Source organism: Erithacus rubecula (genome assembly GCF_903797595.1).
Source record: "Erithacus rubecula genome assembly, chromosome: 17".
In the NCBI taxonomy this organism is placed as follows: Eukaryota; Metazoa; Chordata; class Aves; order Passeriformes; family Muscicapidae; genus Erithacus; species Erithacus rubecula.
The window spans coordinates 6,070,030-6,092,527 of record NC_136669.1 but is presented as its reverse complement, the minus strand read 5'-3'; the positions used below and the strand labels follow the sequence as shown (position 1 = coordinate 6,092,527).

The window sequence follows — 22,498 nt, the reverse complement described above, 5'->3', positions numbered from 1 at the left end:
TCCTGCTGGCTGCAGTCCTTAGGGAAGGACATGCACAACTTCTGCCCTGCCATGGGCATTTACAGCTGGTGACAGCCAAATTCCCATCCCAGTGGCACTGGATGTGAGGAATGGGCTGCTCTAGCAGCAGGAGGAGCTTTCTGTCCTCCCAGAGTCCTGGATCACACCTTCCCTGGGTTTTCCACCTCACCTGTGCAATGCCTCCTGCTTTGGCATCCCCATGCAAGGTGCATGTGCCACCTGTGCATTGCAAAGGAGGGGTTCAGGAAGTTCCACAGCAGCTCCATGTGGGAATCACCCCTTCTGTGCAATCTCTGCTGTGTTGGAGCATCCCAGAGCAGCAGGTATCACCTGATGGGATCTCTTGTGCCAGCCCCTCATCCCAAATGGAATTCCCTGGCTCATCCCACAGGGATAAACACCCCAGGAAAAGGGAAAGAGCATTTCCTCCCCCTTTCAGGAGCTGCCTGCCCTCAGCTTTGCTGGGTGCTGTGGCTCTGATCTGGCAGCACTGCAGAGCCTGGCACCCATCCCAAAGCCATGCAGAGCTCAGGAATTGCATGGGATTGCACCAGCTGGGGAGAGAAACAACTGGGGAGATCACTCTGCTTTACCTTGGATTTTGGAAATGTGAAGTTTTCAGGAAGAGTCAGAATGCTCTGTTTGGAATTTTTATTTTTTTTTCAAATGCCTCTTCTGCTTTGGAAAATGTCTTTTAAATGATCTAGAGAACTGTGATTTACAAATGAGTGCAACTACCCAGTGGGGAGTTTGCTCCTTTTGGATTGAACAAACTGCTTTGAAGCTCATGGAAAAAAACCTTTATAATTTAGTCTTTCACTTAAATATAATTTGTTTCCATATGAATGTACAGCTTTATTTTGCTCCACAATCCAAAGAATAGCTCAGCCTTTCATCAGCCTGGCCTTGGGCACTACTGAACCTCTACTTCCTAAGACTCCACCCTCCAAAAACCCATCCTAGGCAGGTGATCCCAAAATGCAGCTCTGTTCCAGACTGGCCTCTTGGCTTCCCTGGCACAGTCCTGGTGTCTGGTGCAGGTCTTGCTCATGGCTTTGAGCAGAGTGTGAAAACTGGGGAGGTTTTGCCAGTTTTGAGTGTTTCTTCACTCTATAAATTTCAAGCACTTGGCTCTGGTGCCTGCAGCTGCCCAGTGCCACTTAGTGCTGCGTGCTTGAGGACAGAACTTGAGCAATCCTTAAGGTTTTGCCTTTTTTGCCATCCCCAGATCCGAGGCAGCTGCTGGCCAGATCCATTTGCCCTTTCCCAAACCCTGAGAGCTGCCAGCATTGGGCAAAGAGGCCTTGCCAAGAGCAGGAGAGCACAAATATTTGTGCATATGTTCCCCTCTGCCAGCTGCAGTGAGTCCCAAATTCTCTGCCTGTCTCTTTTCCTCTCCAGCCTGGGGCTGGTGGTGGCAGGGCTGGCTCAGACTGAGCTCCAGTGCTGATGGAGGAGCTGCTGGTGCTGATTCTGCAGGGATGGATTTAACCTTGCTCGGTGCCCAGCACTGCCCCGGGAGGTGCAGAAACGCTGGGGCTGCTTTATTTAGCAGCGGGGGCGGGTGTGAAATGCCTCTTGTGGGTGGGTTTTCAGTGGCTGCAGCGTTTGTGACCTGTCAGAGAGGAGCAGGAGGCTGGCAAGGGTCGAGTCCTGTCTGCTGTCTGTGCCCCCGAGCATCCTCCAGCTGATCCTGAGCCCATCAAGCTCGCGTGTGACCTGCTCGAGCACACTGGGGACATCCCATGGATGGGCAAGTCCCCCAGGGCTGGTGCTGACAGTAAAGGCAATAGTGAGGCTTGAGGCCACTTATTTGGGATTTTCTTTGGACAAAACCACTGTGGGTAAATTCTCTGAAGATGTGAGCCCAGAAAGAGGGAGGAAATTGTATCTGCCAGCACAGCCCTCACCACAGTTTTCACCTTGCTGAGCAGCCTGGAGTGACTGAAGATGTCTCAGTGCTGAAGATGCTCACAGTTTATCCATCCTCTGCATCCTGCTAATGCCCCAGCCCAGCTGCTTGTACCCCCATCCATGGGCTCTCTCCAGCCTCCCAACTCCAGTTGTCTCCCAAAGGCTGCTCAGGAAAAAGAGGATTCTCTCTGTCTCTCTCTCTCTTTCATGTCTCTGGCAGTGCTGAGAAATTTGGGGGCTAACCTGCTCCTGGGGGAGACTGAGAGGAGGAATTTCCCATGTGGTGGGAGCTGAGCACTGCCAGAGTCTCCTGTCCTGGTGTGATGTCTCCATCACTGAAGGGCCTCATGGTCCAGCCAGCTGTGGCTGGGCTGGGAGCTCTGGCCTTGAAGGAAGGGCTGTTGGGCTCTTCCCATCTCTGTGCACAGCTACCAAGTCCTGGAGGACAAATAGTTTGGGGGCAGAAGTGATTTGTCATTTTGACCCCTTCTTCTGTCTTTTTTTGCCTTTGGAGATGGGGAATTCTTCTCCACACACCAGGGCTTTTCCTGGAGCCTCCTCTGGCAAAGCTGATGGGACCAAGGGGGTGAGACAGATCCATGCTGGGGAAAGCCCCTTCAGGCCCCTTCTTGTGCCTCTGTCCAGCAGGGAATGGCTGTATGGCATGGCTGCACTGGCTCCAGCCCCAGGCCAGAGGTGCTTACATAAGATATTTACTGAGAGCCCCAAGAGTGCCTTGGGAAGAAGCCAGTGTGCTGATTAGGTGACGTCTGCCCGGGCCGGGGGGATTTGGCCTCGCAGCATCTGCACTGCCCTCAGGTCATTTATGTAAGATCCAGTTGGGCTCTCTGGCTGCAGCCAAACCTCTGGGCTGTGAGAGGTGCCTGTGTGACCCTCAGGGTGTCCAGGCTGGGTTCTGCTGTGAGCAGCCATCAGTCAGCTCATCACTGCTGCTTTTTCCTCCTCCCTTCCTAAAATTATCCACCCTTTGGATGAGGGAAAGGACTGGTCATGGAGTGAGGAGAGCTGAAAGGGCTCCGTGGTTTCTCCTGGGTGCTGTGAGCAAATGTTTCTAAAACATGGGAATTGTATACAATAGATTCAGGGGATGGAAAGAAAGGTTGGGTTTGGTAGGCTTGGGAAAGGAAACTAGGCCCTGGGAATGAATGTTGAGCTTTGTCTGCACCTGGGTAATCATCATATGATAAAAAATATGATTGTTAAATATAATGATTGGTAATTGAATATAATTATTGTTTAATTGTAATAAGAATCATGAGAAATGATATAATCATAACAAGAATCATGAGAAAGGATATTTGGGGCATCTGATGAAAATGACAAGAATTCATGCTTGGATAAGATCAATGTATACAATAGAACAATATGGGTTTAAAAATTAATATATAGTTCTATAATGAAAAGGGAATAACAACATGTCCATCTCGAATCCATGTCAGAGTCAGATTTGGGTTTGTACTCCTGATTCCCAGAGCTCTTCAATAACAGCACCTGCATATAGTCATCCTGTGATTATGTGTTTCTACACTAACACCCAGGGCAGCTGCCCTTTGCTGTTCCCTTTGGAGCATCCCATGGTAAAAAGCCAGAGCTATGCTCATCCCAACTGGCCCAGGCCATGGAGCTGGCACTGGGATTGTGCACAAAGTCTAGGAATTCCCATCTGCTGCCCCAAATCCTCCCCCAAACACTGCAGGCCACGACAGAAGCAGATAAGCTTCTTTCCTCCTGCTTTATCATGTCCAGTCAGGATCCCAGACTGATGGACTCTCTGGCCTGGTCTTGCACTGGTGGCATGCTGAGGGTGCACGGTTTTCCCAGACTAGCTCTATTTTTGCTCTTCTGTTGTGGGTGAGGAGCAGGCTCCCACCTCTGGCCTGATGAAATACACTGGCCAAGGTCTCCTCAAGTGTTTGTCCATGGGCTGGGCCTCTCTTTGTGCAGCAGGGAGGGGTCAGCACCTTTCAACTCCTAAAAAGTGTATCACGAGCAGCTGGGCAATCCTCTGGGATTGTGGAGGGGGGATCATGTTTTCTGGAGGATATGAGCACTGCTCATGGTGGAGCAAGGCTGAGCCATGCTAGGGTGAGCTGTGTGCACATGAAGCAGAGGAAGAGTCAGAGGAGGATGGGGAGTGATGTTCCCTTGGGACCCTGCTGAAACAAGCTCTAATGGGTGAAATTAAGCTGAGTAGAATGGGAAAATTTCCTAAGATATGTCAGAGCCTCCCAAGGGACACGGTGCTATCCCAGCAGCACAATCCCCAGGGCAAACACAGGGAAGCAAAGGGTGGGAGCAAAGCTGGCAGTGGGATCTGTCCCTGCTGTGGGGCAGGGAGGGGTTTGCAGTGAGCCTGAGCCCGTGGCACAGTGCTGGGATGCGACGGGGACACTGCCAGTGTCCGTGTTGTGGCTAGGGCTAGGATCCAGCTGGAAGCTCCATGGAACAGTCCTTCATTAGCAAAATCTGCAGAGTTTCACTGGCTACAAGTGGCATTTCATTTTGTCAACTGGCAGAAATACAAATGTCTTTTTTTTTTCCCCCTGTGCTAGCCATTCTGGGGAGGAATGGCTCACCTGCTCCATGGCTTTTCATGGAACAGATTATTGCTCCTGGCTGATGGTTCCTCAGGCCAAATCCTTTATTTTTCTTTCCTGGGTGAGTGCACACAAAGGTGCTGAGCTGAGAGGGCAAGACCTGCTGGGCATGGTGCAACCAACCTATGGAGAGCTGCTTCACATTCCTGCATGGCAATGGCCAATTCTTGCCCCCATCAGCAGTTCCTGGTCCCCAGGACCTCGCTCATGGTGCCAAAAAAGCACCACAATCAAAAGATCTCAGCTGTTGCGCTCCTCCTGCCGGCAGTCAGGCTCCTTCCCTGCCCGCCCTCCCTCCTGGTCTTGCTGAAGCACAGCCAGAAACCAGAGGTGCACAGGGATGTGCATTCCTCTATTCCCAGATAAACCCACGGCAGTGTCACAGTTCTCTGCCCCTCATGCCTTCATGCTCAGCCTCCCTGAGCTCTTTTGGTTGTGCTCCCACTGTACCCATACAGCTCTTGGTCATGGAGGGCAGGTCTGAGCATCCCTCTCTCCATCATCCAACTGCTCCTGGACATCTTTGACTGCACTCCCAGGCTGAGATCCCCTGGTAACCCAAATACCTTTTCTTCTGCACGGGGCTGCTTTCTCCCCTGCCACGACCTCCGTGAGCGCTCCGGAGGCCAGAGTGATGCCCACAAACCCATGCCATCCTCCCTGTGTCTGCTGCATCCCCTGGCCCGTTGGCTTCCCAAATCCCACCAGGACTTGGCCCCCGGCATCCCTTTGCTGGCCAACAGGGCGGCCTGGCCGAGCCGGAGCAGATGGCTGCAGCAGCCGGACCCTTGGAGGGCTGGGTGGGCTGGGAGGGCAGGAGAGGAGGGAGCAGGCTCGGCCAGGGCGAGGCGTGCCCATGGCAGAGCTCACGGCTATTTTTAACCTGGATGGATGGGAGCTGATTTCCTGAGCTGGCTCGCGCGGCCGCACGTGTGGCTCCCGCTGCTCAAGGGATGGGGGGACGTGGTTTGGGTCATCAGATGGCAACCCTGAGCCTGCAAATGGGCTTTTGTAGGAGCAGAAGGGAGTGGGGTGCTGGGAGAAAGGAGATGGTATTCCATGGGGATGGTCCTGCAGTGATGTTGTGGTTTGGTGTGGCTTGAGTTCTGTGTATCTTGCTCGGTTCTGCATCCATAACCTTGGAGTTTTCTCAGCTTGTACTTCCAAATCTCAATTATCACACTGGGACCTACAATGGGGCTCCAAGCCTATTTCACCCTGTGGTATTTCCTCCTCTCTCCAGTCCCCTAGCTAGCTCCGGACTAGAGGAGAATGGAAATCCACATGGACAAATGTAAAAAAATAAAGAGGCTCCCTTTTCCTGGGATAATTTCCAGCAGTTTATTTCCCAACTCATTCTGGGGAAGAGAGAGAGGGGACAAAGGAATGGCAGGGCAATTTTTAACATAACCCATAACAGTGCAATGCAACATCCCCCAGCACCCCACCTTCCTCCTGCTGCAAAACCATTGGAGCAAATGGGCGAGATGCCCATGGGAGCAAACCTCGGCCCTGCACTTTCTGTGGCTCAGCAAACCCAGTTCGATCGGAATCCCACCCTCTCCAGGTTTTCGGAAGGGCTGGAGGGTGCTGGGCTGTGTCCCCACGGTGGGACAGGGTGGTGGCATCCTCTCCGAGCAGCCCGGTGCCATCGGGAGGACGGGTGACTTAGCACGTTTCCCCACGGCCGCTCCCCCGCACCTCCCCCTGTTCCTCTGGGAGCCCTGACACTAATGCAGCGGGAGTGGGGGATTTATGGGCGGCAGCCCTCCAATCGGGCCATCCGTCTTGATTAAATTAGCCCTAATGGCTCGCTGCTGACTCGCTGCTGGCCCTGCGCAGCCGCGCTGCTGCCGCTCGCCAGGGCTCGACCCCGCCGGTGCACCCCTCGTTTTATCCCTCATCCTCCTTCCCTCACTTGGACAATTCCTAACAGAGTGGCCATACATGGCCTGGGGCATCCTGGCTGGAGCTGTTCCCTGGCTGGGAGCCCAGGGGGCATGGGGGTCCCCAGGGCTGTGTCCTGCACTGACAGAAGGGGACAACGAGCTTCTCCCCAGCCCGGATGGGAAAACCTGGGGAGCTTCTGCCCAAAAGCAGAATCTGGGGGATCTGGGGCTTAGCAAGATGGAAGTCCCATGCTATCCATTTGCATTTCCTGAGGAGAGAGGGATAAGCCACCAGCATGGTCAGTTGTGGCTGCCCAGTTCCACTCAGCCCTCCCAGCCAGCCCCAGCCTTGGACTGGGGACCCTGAAGTTGTTCCACTCACCCAGTGGGTGCCCCTGGTCATGGCCAGTCTCCCACCCCCGCTCTGCAGCCAGTCTTTGGGTGTATTAATGGTGTTTATTTTTGAAAGGAGTGTAAGGAACTTTGGTCTGGCACCTGGGCATTGGGGCAGGGAGGTATTTGGGAAGTGTTCCATGGGCATGGTGGGGTGACAGCAGACGAGGCATCAGGGAGGAACAAGCTGGCCTGTGGAGGGGCTGCCTGACAGAAAGGAGCAGTGTTTTGGGGCCAGGTTGTCCCTGGGTGGTCTTGCATAAGACCACCATGCCCAGTGTGTGAGCTGGTGTCCTCTCTGATCCTCAAATCCCAAATCCCTGCTGCTAACTGAGTATCCATCAGGGCTGGGGCAAGGCCCTGCAGTGCTTTTCATCCTGGGATTTTGGTGTTGGGTAAAATTCAGTGTGTCTGAGGTTTGTGGAATGGGGTAGACAGGACAAGGCAATGTGGAGAGGGGAGTGGAGGCAGCACAGGGAGCACTGCCCTGAGGTGCTCTGGTGTTTGGGGTGATTGGGAGCAGTGAGGGAACAGTGCTCCATCTCAGGAGATCACTGCTCCAGGATGCTGTCGAAGGGAAGAGGAAGGAATTGCTGGTCCCAAATGTGTGGTGGGAGTCAAGGAAAAGTGAGGGAGAGGCTGCCAAAGGGCAGGGAGGGAAGCAGCCTCTTCATGTGCTGTGTTCTGGGGGCTTTATGTTTTCTCTGTGACCTGCCAGCTCGTGACAGCCACGCAGAGCAGCGCCGAGCATCGCTGGCGGGGCTGGAGGTCTCCTGGCTGTGATTTTTTTTTTCTTTTTTTTTTTTTTTTTTAACAAAGCCCTGTGAATCCCCAAAAAAGGAGCAGGCAGCAGCCCTGGGATCTCGCGGGTGACCGAGTGTGGAGGAAGTGTAGCAAAAATTACAGACGGTGGCTGGTTTGCATCTCCCTCTGGCTGGGAGCCAGCCGGGGTTGTGAGCCCACTGCAGCATCCCTGTGCCTCCTGGTCCCCTCTGCGGGGAAACAGGCTGCTGGAGCAAGGTTTCACTCTGACCCTCTCCAAAAAGGCCTTGCTATTATAAGGGTAGTGTGACCTGGAGACACCTAAAGCCTCCCAAACAGCTTAAAATAATACTCACCACCAAAGAAACAAACTTGGACTCCAATCAACCTTTAAAATAAAAAATAAAAAAAAATCCCCGCCTGCAATAAAAAGAAGTAGCTCCAATTCTCAGCCCTCCCTCTACCCCCATCTCCTCCCCACACATGCAGCCCCCTGCCCCTTAACCCATCCCAAAGTGAAGCCTTCAGGGACGCTGTCCCACCATCGATTTTTCATGGAAGGTGCCCAGGAAGGACGGTGATGGACTGGGGGCCGCTGCCCCCCGAGCAGCTCGGGCGAGCTGAGATGGATCCATCGGGAAAGGATTGATGCTTCCCTCTTCTGGGGCTGCCGGAGCCGGGCTAGAAAAAGCCAGAGGAAGCCATCAAGGTAGAGGAGAGGAAGTGAGGAAGAAGAAGAAGAAGAGGAAGAAGAAGAAGGGGCGAAGGGCTGGGGCGAAGCAGCCATTAGGAAAGTGCTGATGCAGAGGTTCCCTCGTGTCTACGGGCAGAGTTGGAGGAGTTGCTGTTCACGGACAAAGGCAGCAGGAGGGAGTGGAGCTTTGTAGAAGCCGGAGCCTGTCTCACTGGGTGTCTGTGTTTCATTCCCTGTCAAAAGCCTGGGAGCTGGGGGGGGGAAAAAAAGCAGGGAAGCGGCGAGCTGCAGCGCTCGCTCAGGATCAGATAGCAAGAAAACCAATAGCGGCGAGAAAAAAAAAAAAAAAAAAAGAGAGAGAGAGAAAACCAACCCACATCAACCAACCAACCCACCCACCCTCCACGCTGAGGCTGGAACAGGCAGGTCCCTGCCAACTCCACAGCACGCAGCAAGCAGGGAAGAAGGGAAGAAGTGCACCCTCCCCGGGCAGGAGCGGAGTTGAGCCCGAAGGATATTTGATGACACTTTGGCAACGATGGGTCCCCCAGCATCTTCCAGAGCCCATTTGAGGGTGAAGGCTCAGAAAGCGCAGAGGGAGTTTGAAGCTAAATTCACCTGAGTCTGGATCTCTTGGCCGCTGGGATTTATCTATTTTTCTTTTTTTTTTTTTTCTCCACGGGGAAACCGAACCAAGAAAAAACAGCGTGTTTGCCTTTTTTTTTTTTTTTTTTTTTAATCTCCCTCCTTTTATTTTTTTTTTTTTAATTTTTTTTTATTTTGGAAGAAGATATTTTTCTTTCTCCCTGTGGTTGGAATGGAGGGGTTGGGTCTGTGCCTACGAAGCAGCAGCCGAACGTCGGTCCTGGGAGAAACCCGAGTGGATGTGGGGTGCCCTGCCAGCTAACTCTCCAGGAGCTGCAGCCCCACTGCCAGAGGGGCTGGATGCAGTGAGAGGTAAGTGCCGGCTCCGGTGCCTGCCCACGACAGCTCCTCCAGCTCCGTCTTAATCCCAAGTCAGAGCAAAAACAGCAGTCTCATAGTGAGTCAATCACTTCCACCTATTGCAGCCCTAATGGAGAAATGAGACGGGGAAGTTTCGCAGCGGTGGCTCCACAGGGGAAGTTCCCCCCCACCCCTGTGCCCCAAGTTGGTTGGGGGGGGAGAGGATGTTTTACCAAGCGGCGTCACCGTGCCGGTGCCATGGGCCCCCTCCCTGCCCAGCCAGCACCGAGGCTTTGCTGCTGCTTTTTGGGCTCCTCTCCGTGCTCCTCCTCCCCTCTGGAGCCAGCTCGCTTCCTCACCCAAAAAACTTTTGCACACCGGTTGTTTTGGGCAATGCCCACGCGGGGTTGTGCCCCTCCATGCCCACACAGGGATGCTCACATGTCAGTGTGACACACACCAACCTGACCCTCTTATCCCAGCTCCCAGTGGGGACACGCTTGGGGTGAGCCTGCAGGGCTGGGGGGGCTTCCAAGGCAAACTGCAAAGCGCAGGGGAAAAGCCCAGAGAGGCGACCACGGCAGCAGCAGCAGCAGCAGCAGCAGCAGAATTGCATCACTGTAATAGTATCGGCGCTGAGCACGAGCCAGGCGAGTAAAATTGTCCAGAAAATGAGCTGCACTAAAGTGCCTCCAGTTAGCAGCACCTGCACGCCTTCACTGGGTGCTCGAGGCCGTTTGTATTTTTAGAAGTCTCTCTTAATTATAGAGCAAAGAGTGTGAGAGGGAAAATGGTGTGTATTTAGCAGCATTCCTGGATAGTTTTGCAGTGAATATGAGAACAAAAATCGCCAAATAGGGTTTGTTTTTTTTTTCTCCCCCCCTAGCACTTGTGATTTTGAACCACCTGTTTTGCTGTGGTGTCAGCAAACGAGGGCTGGGTTTTTTCTTTCCTGTTCTTAGAAAGCGTGGAGTGACTTTGCCCGTGAAAAAGATGGGAAGCGGTGCCACTGCCTTCCCTCTGCACCCCAAATCCACCCCGATTTCTGAGACCTTCCTGTTCCCATCCCAGGGCTGACACTGCTGGGGACAGGGGACTCACATATCGGTGCCAGGTCTTCTGCAAGCAGCAAAGAGCTGGAGATGTTTTACAGGTTACTGTGAAAAAAAATTTCACAGCAAACCCTGCAACAACTCATTTTGCTTCTACAAGCCTTCTTCCCCTCATCCCCTTCTCCACAAAACTTTCCAGGGCCTTTTGTTTGGAACAGCAGGTGAAATTCCCTTTGTGTCAGCACAAAGCAGTGAAGCCACCAGAAAATAATGAAAACAAGACTAAAGAAAAAAAAAATTAAAAAGAAATCAAAAATCCTTGCTTGCTCTTTTCAGGCCTGGAATAACAGCGAGCATTCCCGTCCATGCCAGACAAGCTTAATAAAGCTCTGGCTTTGCTGGGGAAGGCACCGTAAAGGCCACTTTACTTCTTGCCTCTGATCCAAAACACACTTTGAAATCCTGTGTTACCTCTGCTGCTCTTTACCCAAAGAATTGCTTTACCTGTGAAGTCCAAGTAGTTTCTTCCTTAGCCCTTGGGGGTTATGGCAAATCCCTTGGGAGCTGCTGGGGTGGGATTTTGGTGTGGGCCAGACTCTGGTGCTGTGGTGCTCTGTAGTTTTCCGTGGTGCTCCCAGTGGGGTTTTCCCCTCTCCCTCCATGGCAGCGCAGCAGGAATCGTTCCTGCTGCAGATAAACTTCAGAGGAGCTGTTGGGGAGCTGGAATTCAGCATTCCCACCCCATCCCTGGCAGCTTTTAGGGCTTTTCGGGCGTGAATGTTCTCGAGAGACACGGGAGCCTCTCCCACCCTCTGTGCAGGGGGAAGGAGGCCGGGTTGGCAGTTTTGGGGGTGCTGTCCTCAGAAAGAGTGGGAGCACTGTCCCTGTGAGGGTTGCTGGAGGGACAGCTGTGTCCTGCTCTCCTGTCACCTCGGGTGTGTGGCACTTGGAGGGGGCACCTTATGTAATCAGCGATGGCAGCGCCGTGCCCTGGCCGTGCCACCCTGCTCTGCCACAGCCAGGCCCTGCCTGGCCTCGGCCACCCCACTGAGCCCCCGTTTTGAGGTCCCCTCTGGGAGCAGGTGCTGCTATAGCAGTGTGGGAAGGAGAAAAACAGCTCCAAGCCCAGGGGTTTGCCCCTGGTTTTTGCAGAGTTCATGGCTGCACCCTTCCCAGCGCTGGCTCTGGCATCCCAGCCCTAGGGATGTGGCACTAGGTTCAAGCTCCTTTCTAGGATTTTTTGCACCCCTTGGCTAAAGTCCAGCCAGGTTTGAGCTTGGCAATGCAGGACAAGGGCTGGCTTGCATGGATGAGGAGGGAGGAATTGTCCTCCAAGCCTGGGGTTACTGGCTGGCAAAAAGGACTTGTGTCCCTGTCCCAGATCATGAGTCTGTCCCTCCATGTCCCTGTGGGCTCCTGAGTGCCCAGTCCATACCCAGCCAACTGCCCTGAACCTGGTGTGCCTGAAATGGAGGAAAGGAGAGGAAAAAATGAGCATTAGGGGCCATGAGAAGCCCCTGCACCGCAGGGAGCAGAACACAGTGGGTGTCTTGTCACTCCAGCTCCACTCCAGCTTCTGAGCTGGGGTGGAAGGGAGAAAGGTGGGAGTGTGGTGGCAGGAGGCAGGGGGTGTCCTGGTGCTTCTCTCCACAGCTCTGGGTGACTGTGGTTTTGTCACCTTACAGGGATGTGCCCCTCTTTCACCATTCCTGGCTTGTTCCTAGCTTGTTCCCTAGTTCTAGCTTGGTTCTCCAGCCCCAGCTTGATCCCAGTTCCCAGCTCACTCCCTCATTCCCAGCTTGCAGCGAGGCAGGACTGCCGGTGGGCGATGGATTTCTTGCAAAGCTCTTTCAGATTTCCCCTGTTGGACTTTTAAAGCATCTGGTATCACTATCTCAGTGTCATTATGAATTAATTAACATTAATTTCCTGCTCTGGTATCTCCCATTGCTGGGACCTTTAGCCTGGGCTTTTCTCCCCCCCGAAATCCCTGAATAGAAATGTCCAGATCCAGACCATGCCTGACAGAAAGGCAGAGAGAAGTCACATAACTGTGGGGCCGTGGGCTCCCTGTCCCTGTCCCCATCCTGCACCAAGGCAGGGGATGCTGCTGGCATCCCGGTGGTCTGTTAGCCAGGATAAGGCTGATCCCGGAGAGCCCCGCTGCTGCCAGCACTGCCTGCTCACTGCTGTGCCCCCGGCTCGGGGGATAGGTGTTTTGGGGACGGGTGATCCGGGCGGTGCCGGCTGATCCACCCCTCTCCCCCATTTCCCCGCAGGGATGCAGGGCAGGTGATGCCGGGGCTGTCCCGGATCTTCCCTACAGCTCTGGGAAACCCTGATCGTGCCTCCCCAGCTCGTGCTGGAGGCACAGGGATGTTCCTCTCTGGGATGCTGTTCCAGGCACGCTGGGATGCTGTCACAGGGATACTGGCCCCAGGAAGGCTGTCTATAGGAATGCTGACCCTCCAGATTCGTGAGGACGGGGATGGAGATGTAGCAGGCAGGGAGCAGGGCTGGATCCTTTGCCCTGGCCGTGTTCGTGCTGCTCCATGAGTCACCCCGAGGGAGGCACAGCCCGGGAGTCACAGCCTGCCCACCTGGCTGCTTCCCTGGCTCTCACCTGCCCGCCTGAGCCCTGGAGAGGCCAGAAGGACTCAGTGCGATGTGGGTGCAGCACCCGCTGCCTCCCAGCCCCATCCCACCCGCCCCTCATCCCATTCCCTGCCCCACAGCGGCACAACCCTCCTGTCCCCCCTCTGCCACCGCCGTGCCAGCACCGTGTGCCCCATGGCGGGGCCACACACACCCCAAGGGCTGTCCCCGCTCCCCTGCAGCCCGTGCAGTGTGGGCTGGGCTGGGGGGGTTTCCCCCAGCTGGGGCGGGCTGGGGTGGGGGTGGCAGCCCCGGGGGGGCCCGGGGATAACCCCGGTGTCCTACATCCCCAGAGCTGGCTCGGGCTTACATAACGTCCGTGCTGCAGTGTCTGCTCTGCTCAGCGCCAGTGCCACCGGCAGAGCTGCAGCGCCGAGCCCATCTCCCGGGATATTGGCTTTTTGGGGACAGCGCGGGAGGGAGGGGGACACCTGCGGGGTGGCTGAGCTTCAGGGAGTGGCCAGGACCTGGAGGAGGTGGTTGGTAGGGCAGGCTGGGCATGAGGTTGAGGTGTCTGACCCCCAGCCCCTTCTGTCAGTGACCTTGGGGCCAGAATTCCCCCTGTGGAAGGAGGGGTTGGGAATGGGGACAGCAGAGAGGGCCCTGCCCTGGTCCTAAGGCAGAGGTCAGGGTAGAGATCCTGCTGCACCCCCTGCCACCCACAGTCCTGTCTCTGCCCTCTCGGAGAGCACAGTGCAGGAGGGGAAACTGAGGCAGGAGCCTGTGACATCCCGTGGGGAGCCGGTGCCAGGAACTCTCTGGATGGGGAGGGGATGGGGAATTACCAGCTCCTCGGAGAACCCTGGCTGTGAGATGCTCCAGCTCAGCCCAGGCTGTGCCTCCAGAGCTGGTGTCCCCACTCAGGGCTGGCACATGGGCACAGGAACCTGCTGGCACTCGGAGCAGCTCTGCAGCGTGTGTGACATGGCCTGGGCCATGGGGGGACATCAGGATGGCTGCAGCACCCTTCATGTCCCCAGCCTGAGTGCCCAGGGAGCCACAGGGAGCTGAAGCAGGGAGCTGTGGGGAGAGGCCTCACTGCCAGGCTGTGCCATGGCTGTGGCCTGATGGAGGACCAGTGTGTCACCAGTGTGTCACCAGTGTGTCACCAGTGTGTCACTAGTGTGTCACTGTGCCTGACCACTGCCAAGTGCTGGGATCTGACCCAGCCCTGGCAGCCCGAGGGCTGTGGGTGGGCTCAGGGTGCTGATAGCAGCCCAGGGGCTCAGGGTGGTTCTGCTGGAGGTCCTCCTTCTCCAGCTGAAATGCCATCACAGTCCCACTCTGGCACAGCCCTGCTCTGGCACAGCTCACTGGGAACAGCAGGAGGGTTTGTGTCCCAATGGTCACCCGGTGTTGTGGGGCCCTGGTGAGTCCCTGGCCCCTCCTGCTCCTGCAGGGCCATCCTGTGCCCCCAGCAGCTGGGCTGTGCTCCATGGTGCCTCCTGGCCAGTGCTGAGATGGGGGCAATGCCACCACCTGTGAGTGCCACCTGCCCTGACAAGGCAGCACGGAGTCACTGCAGGGCTGTGGGAATTCCCAGTGGATTCCAGTGTGAAATATCTGCTGTCATCCACCAGTGAGAGCCAGGATGTCCCCAGGGATGGAGGCAGTGAGACCACCCTTTTCTGTCCCCCTTTGCCCCTCGTTGCCAGGCTCAGCTGGCATTTCTGGCATTTCTTGGTGAGATGGAGCCCACCCAGCACTCTGCAGAGCCCGCTGCCCTCCTGGGCACCCCAAGGAGCTGCTGTGCTGCACAGGCACCCCACACCCTGGAGCTGGGGGGAACCAAGGACGCCAGTGAGCTCATCCCTCCTGCCTGGGCTGGGAAAATCATTGCATTGTGCTCCCTGCAAGAGACTCAAAGGCCTTTGGTTCCCTTTTAGGACACGGCTGGAAAGGAGCCACCAAAACAAATGCCAGGAAAAATAAGCCTTCAGTAGTGGCTACTTTCTTCATGGGATCTGAATGTGGATTCCTCACCTTAGGGAGCCCTTTGGGGAGCCCCCAGTGCTAGGGCTGTAGGGATAAAACTCACCCCAGCACAGGCTGTTCATTTCTGCCAAATTCAGACCTGTTGGATGATTCAATGTTCAGGAAAAGTCTCTGGATGGTGCTGCCCTGTGTCTCTGCAGCAGCACAGCAGAACCCTGGCACAATCCCCTGGAGGGCTGGGACACCTGGCCTGGTGGGATCCTGCTCCCCAGTCGGGTGGGATCTGGCAGTGAGGCTCTCAGCTGGGCTGAGAACACCCTGCAGCTCGTTACACACATGGGCCAGCTAATCTCCATCTGACAGCGAGTCATCCTTCCCACCGTGCTGAAGGCTGCAATGACAGTGTGGTTAAAGGGGCTGATGAATTAAGTGCATCTTATAAATACATCAGATATTAAAATTCCCGTGTGATTACAGTGCAATGGATTATGTGTGGTGCTGAAGGGGAATCAATTCAGCAGAGCAAAGGAATTACAGGGGGAGAGGAGAGGCAGTGAAGTATCACTGCACCCAGCTCTGCTCTGCTGGGGGGTAGAGCAGGGGCTGCTTTGGAGCTGCAGTGAGGTTGAACGGCCCCAGAGCTCTGCTGGCATCCAGGGCTTGTCTGGGACACTGCAGGGATTGGGGAAATTGAGTTGGACCTGCAAAGTTTCATTGAGGGGACTGAAGGAGGGCTGTGCTCTGCTCCATCCCTTGTTCTCCCAGGGAGGAAGGCACCCTGCTCCCAGTCTGCCTCTGGCCACACAGATCCACAAGCTTTGGCCATTGCTCACTCCAGCATCCCACTGCTCCCAGTGCTCCCATGTGTGACCAGCAGTCAGTGCTTGAGCAGATATAAGACAAGAAAACTTTCCTTTCCTTTCCTTTCCTTTCCTTTCCTTTCCTTTCCTTTCCTTTCCTTTCCTTTCCTTTCCTTTCCTTTCCTTTCCTTTCCTTTCCTTTCCTTTCCTTTCCTTTCCTTTCCTTTCCTTTCCTTTCCTTTCCTTTCCTTCCTTTCCTTTCCTTTCCTTTCCTTTCCTTTCCTTTCCTTTCCTTTCCTTTCCTTTCCTTTCCTTTCCTTTCCTTTCCTTTCCTTTCCCCTCTCATCTCTTTTTCCCTTCTGTTTTTTTCTGCTTTTTCTTTTCTCTCTCCTTTTCCCCTTTTCCCTTCCTTTCATCTCCATGTTCCCAGCCCCCCAGGCAGTTGCAGGTGTGTGGGGTCCCAGTGACCAAAGAGGTCACACCATCACTCACATCCTCACTCCTCGTGTTTTCCAGCATTGGGGGCACAGGGGGAATTTTTGGTGCTTTCAGCTTCAGGGAGGGGGTGCCACCTGCAAGGGACTTTGTGGTCAGAGTGTCCCCAGCACGATTTGCCTGCTGAGCTGCCGGAGCAAAGGCTTTTCCTTAATGAGCTGGTGCTGGTCTGCTCGTTAATGATGTGGAGCGGCGCCATCGCCAGACAATTACCGAGTGTTGTCCCAGGCACTAACAAGGGCACAGAGCTGGCTGTGGGATGCTGTGGGATGTTGCAGGATGCTGTGGGGTGCTGCAGGATGCTGTGGGGTGCTGCAGGATGCTGTGGGATGTTGCAGGATGCTGTGGGACACTGTGGCATTCTGTAGGATGCTGTGGGATGCTGTGGGGTGCTGCAGGATGCTGTGGGATGTTGCAGGATGCTGTAGGACATTGTGGCATTCTGTAGGATGCTGTGGGATGCTGTGGGATGCTGTGGGGTGCTGCAGGATGCTGTGGGATGTTGCAGGATGCTGTGGGACACTGTGGGACACTGGCATTCTATAGGATGCTGTGGGGTGCCGTGGGATGCTGTGGGAAGCTGTAGGATGCTGTGGAGTGCTGTGGGGTGCTGTGGGGTGCTGTAGGGTGCTGTAGGGTGCTGTGGGATGCTGTGGGGTCCTGTGGGGTGCTGCAGGATGCTGTGGGATGCTGTAGGATGCTGTGGGATGCTGTAGGATGCTGTGGGGTGCCATGGGATGCTGTGGGGGGCTGTGGGATGCTGTGGAGTGCTGTGGGATGATGTGGGATGCCACATGTGCAGGCACAGAGGGGTGCTGTGCCTGGGCACCCCCGGGAGCACCAGTGACCCACCCCACCACCACCCACAGCACTGCCTCCTCCTCCTCCTCCCCCTCCCCAGAAGGGCCAAGAGTCACACAGGACATTGTCACACTTGGTGAGGACACGGGGCCGTGTGACGCCTGCCTTCGCTTGTGCAATGGCATTTGTTCACTAATTAGCACAATCTGGCAGCCCACAACGTTCTCCCAGTCATTAATTATTATTAATTATTTGTTATGCAAATAGGGTTGAGGAGCACAGGCTGAAGCCAGCACAAACACAAACAGTCCCGGGCCCAGGTGTTTATGTAACAATGCCTGGAGCCACCCAGGCTGTGTGTGCTGGCCCCTGCCTGGGGTCCCCCGGAGCTGGGGACACATTGATGGCATCAGTGGCAATTGGTGCTGCAGGGCTGGTGCTAGAGGGGACTGCAGGAGTGGTGGATGTGGGCTGTGATGGGGAAAATGGTGCTTTTCAGGGTGCTGGGGGATGAAGGTGGTGGGATGACCCGAGGGTGAAGGGAGTGTGTTGGTGATGGGTGGCTGAGGAAGGTGGTGCTGGCAGATGTGGGAAAGGTGATTGCTGTTTTTTGTGGGATGTCTTGTCCTATTCTTTTCCCTGTGGTCCATCCCTAGGAATGGTGTCTGGGGAGAAGTTGGGATGTTTCACCCAAGCTGTTTCAAGAAGTGGTGGTTTCCTGTCTCCATCCCCCCAGCTGGATGGTGGATGGGGCTGGAACCCCCCGTGCATCCCTCCCAGTCCACTGCCTGGTGCTGATGGGCCATTATTTTGGTGCTCCCCACCTCCCACTTGCCCTCCACCTGGGGGTCTCTGCTCCATCCATGGCTCCCTTCCCTTTGCATGCCTCTGATCTCACCAGTGACTCCAAATCACATCCCTGTGTCACAGAGCAATAGCAGCAGTGGCACCATGCCACAGGAACACAGGCTGGCAGCAGCAGGGCCCTACCAAGCCCTGCTTGAGCAATGGGAAAGGGAACTGAGAAAAAAATTAAAGAGAGGAAAGAATTAATAAGGATCCTGCCTCAACCACAATGGCTTTGTTTCAGGAGAGCTGATACCACATGCTGGCTAACGCTGCTCCTCAGAGGGTTTTGGGAAGCAGAGAGGTTTTGGCCATGCCCAGGTGCAGATCTGGTGTGCTGTGAGTGTGGTCTTAAATGTCAGCCACTGATAGTCTCTGGTGTCCTGCTGCTGTCCCCAGCCAAGCGCTGCACCATGAGGCCACTGTTGGCAGAAAGCAGAACCTTGGCAGAGTGGAAATTTGGGGGAAGAAATGTGTCCTCACGAGGCACTGCCCATTCTGCTGGGTGCTGCTGTGTAGCCATGCCCTGGCACATGGGACATCCTGGAAGCTGAAGGGCTGCTGGCTCCTGCTGCACAGGGAATCACCCCACAGTGTGTGTATAGTTCACCCTGACTACCCTGAGCACAGAACAACCTGTGTGTTCCTAACAATCCCCTCTTCCAAACACCACGCTCCATGTGGATCACCTGTACATCCGTGTACATCCCTGTATATCCCTCCCCAGCCCTGGTGTTATTTACTCTTTGCAGCTCCTAGATCCCCCAGTCACCACCCCATAAGGCTCCTTCCTTTATTTCCTCCATCCCTGGATACTTGCCCTTTAGGGAAACATTTCTTTAGAGGTATTCCCAACAGGGATGGGAGAGGAGCAGCACTTTGCACAAGCTGTACTCAGAGCTGCAGCGATGTCCCGACAAAGCTCTCCCATTATTCCTGTGCCTGATGTCCGTGGGGAGCTCAGCCTCTTTTCTTCCTTCTCCGCTGCAGGAATCAGCTCTGGCTGCTGCCAGGGTTATCTCCATCCTCCAGCTTGCAGCACGCTCTGCTGCTTCCCCGTCCCTCCGAGAGCTGGGGCTCGACCCCGGCCGGGCAGCACCTGCTGCTGCAGCGGAGCGCCAGGGCTTCATTCTCCCATCGCCAATAGAAGCCGGGAGATAAAATCAGGAGAAAATCTGGGCACTTGTGGAAGTTCCTGCCGCCTGCGCACTGGTGCGTGCTCTCTGCCCCATCCTGGTGCCGAGGCCGAGCGGGGGCTGCAGGCAGGGCTGAAGCCAGATGCCTGTTCCTAATAAAGCCGAGCTCCCGCCGTGAGCCGCGCTCAGCCGCGCCCGCTCCAGATGAGAGCGGCGGGGAATCGCCGCCGGACCCCGCGGGGCGTGCGAAAAGCAGCTGAAGGTGAAAGGATCTTACATCCGTGCGCCGGCCCTGATTTCTGAGATAAGGATGCTCTAAAGAGCATTTTGCCCCCGTGGGGGGCTCGGGGGGCTGCGGGGGGCGCAGCAGGAAGGAAGCGCTCGGCGAGGACACAGCCAGCACTGCGTGCGCGTCCTTACATGTGTGCTATTTTCAGCTTGACGGGGAGCAGGCCAAGTTCTCCAACAGATTGAGTTGGGAGCTGAAATCCTCCTCTCCTCCTCGCCGCTGCCCAGCACCCTGCAGGCTCGGCGGGTCCGAGAGTGCCCCGGGCACCGCGTTCTGCTCCGCTCTCCGTGTTCCCGTCCGGAGCTGAGCGCACCCTGCTCTCTGTCCCAGTGGTGCTGCTGCCCCACCCGTAGCAAGGACACAGGATCTGACCCTCTTGTGGCTGTAGATTCTCCCTTCCCCGCTTTGGGCTGGTCCAGACACCTCCACCAGCATCCTCCCAAACCCAACCCCATCCCATCACGGTATCCAGTATCACCTGCCTTTGGCTTTGCTCACACACATTCTCACCTGCTCCATCCCTGCTTTTTTTCCCAAGCAGAAAATATCCCTCCTCCCCTCCTGGCTCCTTTTCCCGAATTCCCCCTTCCTCACCCCTATCACTGTGACCCCCCCCCCAGAAGTACAGCCACGTCCTCACCCTTTTTGAAATGCAGGAAAGAAATCCGTGTGCAACTTACTGTCTCGGCACTCTCTAATCATTTTGTCAATCAAAAAGCACCTTTGTCAAACCCACATAGGCAAACTGGGAGGGGATAGATTGGGGAGAGGCATCTCACACCACTCCCTGCTTTTTTCCCACCTTTTCTCATCCGGGGTTTTGCTTTATGGGTGGGACAAGCATTGGGTTTTTCTGTCCTCTCCCTCTCCACGTGTTTCAGCAACTGTCCAGAGAGAGCTAAAGGAATAAGGGAAATGTTGCAGGAGAGCAGCAAGACTGTAGAAAATGTATTGCCAGGGGCTGGGTCTGCTCAACAAAGTGCGATTATGCAATGGGAGGAGAAAGCTGTTTGGCCAGAGAGGGGTTTCCAACCAGGACTAATGGAGCCCCAGGCTTGGTCACCTGAGATGGCCCCAAAGTGTCCCTGTCCCCTTTCAGGTGCTGGAGGTGCATTAAATGGCTTCTTCTGTCCAGCACATGAGCTGCTCTGAGGGGTTTTACAGTGGGAGGTCAATGGCATTGGTTTGCTCCATCCTGAAAGCAACAAACTCAGTTACAGTGGATGCCTGGTCCAATCTGAGGAGCCCAAACCTTTCTCCAGGGCCAAGCCCCTAAAGGAGACAGGGTTGTCCTCAATGTCAGCTCTTCCACTGCGGCTTCAGGAGGGGTGTTCCTCTCTCAGCCCCTTCAGTTTCTGTGATGAGTGACTGGGGTCACAGCAGCAGCTGACAACAGCCCTTTCCTCCAGGAAAAGGGTGGAGGCAATTGGAGTCAGCATTTCATACGGCCTTGAGGACAGATGGGCTTCCCAGGGACAGGCAGACGGTGTGGGGGGGGGGACAGGCTCTACTCCAAATATGGGGACCTTGGTTGGGGCTCCACAGCCTGGGAATGTGGCTCTCCCTTCCTTGCTTTTCTTTTGGCTGGCACTGCCCAAGCACTGGGGTGAGCTGCCTTTGCCAGCCTGTGTCACATGAGCACCACGGGGAGTTTGCACAGAGCAGATCCCTTCTCCCTAACCTTTCCACTAATGAGGAAGCAAATTCCTGGGATGGCTGCAGCGCTGGAAGGTCGGAGCCATCACAGCCTGACTGCCCCATGGCTCTGTCTGTGGCCCCATCCTCCTTTCCCACATCCTCAGTGGTTTGGGGTGCAAAGAGGAGCTGGGAACGGGGTGCTCCAAGGAAATCTCCTGTCCAGGATGGCACCATTGGCTGGAAAAATGCTGCACCACAAAGCAAAGCTCTCGTTGAGCCCTGCCTACCGAACAGGTGGTCATTAACTCTGCATGAAGTGCTTGCAGGTCTCCAACACAGAAAAAAAAAAATTAAAAAATCCCCAGAACCCACTTGCAAATGCTGCTCATCTAATTAGGGTACCAGGAAAGGCTCATCCATCCTCATGTGTCCGGCGTGTCCTCAAACGCACACGTGAATTCCTGGCCATCAAACACTCGGAGCCGGCGTCGCAGCGAGACGCTCCCGTCCGGAGACAGGTCTTTAAATCATCCCCGAGCTCTGGGAAAACTGCAGACAGCTCGAGAGCGGAAAATGAAAAGGCAAAACCTTGCTCCTGGAGCTCCTGCCCTGAATTATTTGCTCAGTTTCAATAATAAGTTACACACAAGCCAAACTGAAGCTGCTCAGATGGTTTTATGGGGAAAGCCAGCCCGGTGGATGCTGTGGAGCAGTGCCTGGTCCCTTGGTCCTCCAGCCTTTGGAAACTGAAGGGCTCTGGGAAAATAGGTTGGGAAAAGAGGGGGGAAAATCCCTCTTTAATGGGCTTTTGTGCAGTATGCAGGTGTGGGAGCTGAGATTAAAGCTTTTCATCGACTGTCCTGGAGCTGGAAGGGACAGTGGTGGTGGGGATGATGGTGCCATGCCTCTTTGCTGGCCCTGTTGCTCCCATGGGTGAATAACTGGCAGGCACCAGCAGGGAAAACTCTGGGCTATTTCCCTGCCTTATTCTAGGCGAGTTGGACTAAATCTGGCTTGTTTAGGATGAATCACTCCAGCACTGCTGGTTGTGACCTGCTGGCCACTGTGCTTGCTGAGCTTCTGCAATTCCTCTTTTATTGGTGAAAATGAGAAGTTGCTTTTTCTGCCCTTTTCTCTGGGATCACAGATTGCAAATAATGATTGCCTTAAACACAGGCTATTTCCCAGCTTGCTGGGGATGGGATTCCTGGGTGTTCAGTGCCGGTGGCACCAGGAGCCAGGCCAGCTTTGTGTTCACATGGTCCAACAAGCATCTTCACTTAACTCTCTGTAATTTAACTCTCCTTAATTTAACTTTTCCCTTTCTCAGCTTTATCTTTTCTAATGGAGCAGAGTGGATGAGGTCTTGCCACGAGCCATATGTTTCACCCTGCACAAAGGGCTTAGGGTTGGTTTCCATGTGTTTCTCATGGAAAGGCAGGATCCTGCTCTGTTGAGCTGCAAAGGATCCCATTTTTTCTTATACCTGATTCTGTGGGATCACATGGACCACAAGGAGCTCACACCGAGTGCCTGTAGCTGAATACATCTCCCTGGATTTATTGATTTCTGTTTGCTGCTTTTTCTCCCATTTCCTTTCCATGGAATTATTTAT

At 55.0% G+C, this 22,498-nt stretch overlaps 1 protein-coding gene across 2 annotated transcripts in view; it reads left to right on the top strand.

Moving 5' to 3' along the window:
- The window catches only part of LOC306809188 (ATP-sensitive inward rectifier potassium channel 12), a 58,206-nt gene that overhangs the window by 16,240 nt on the left and 19,468 nt on the right, over positions 1-22,498 (top strand). Inside the window, exon 1 of one of the 2 annotated variants that reach the window (XM_079320471.1) lies at positions 8,567-9,248. The exons of the other annotated variant lie outside the window; for it this stretch is intronic. The gene's annotated coding sequence lies outside the window, so the exon portion shown is untranslated. Of the gene's footprint in view, positions 1-8,566; positions 9,249-22,498 lie in introns of those variants that run through there. 2 annotated transcript variants of the gene reach the window in all.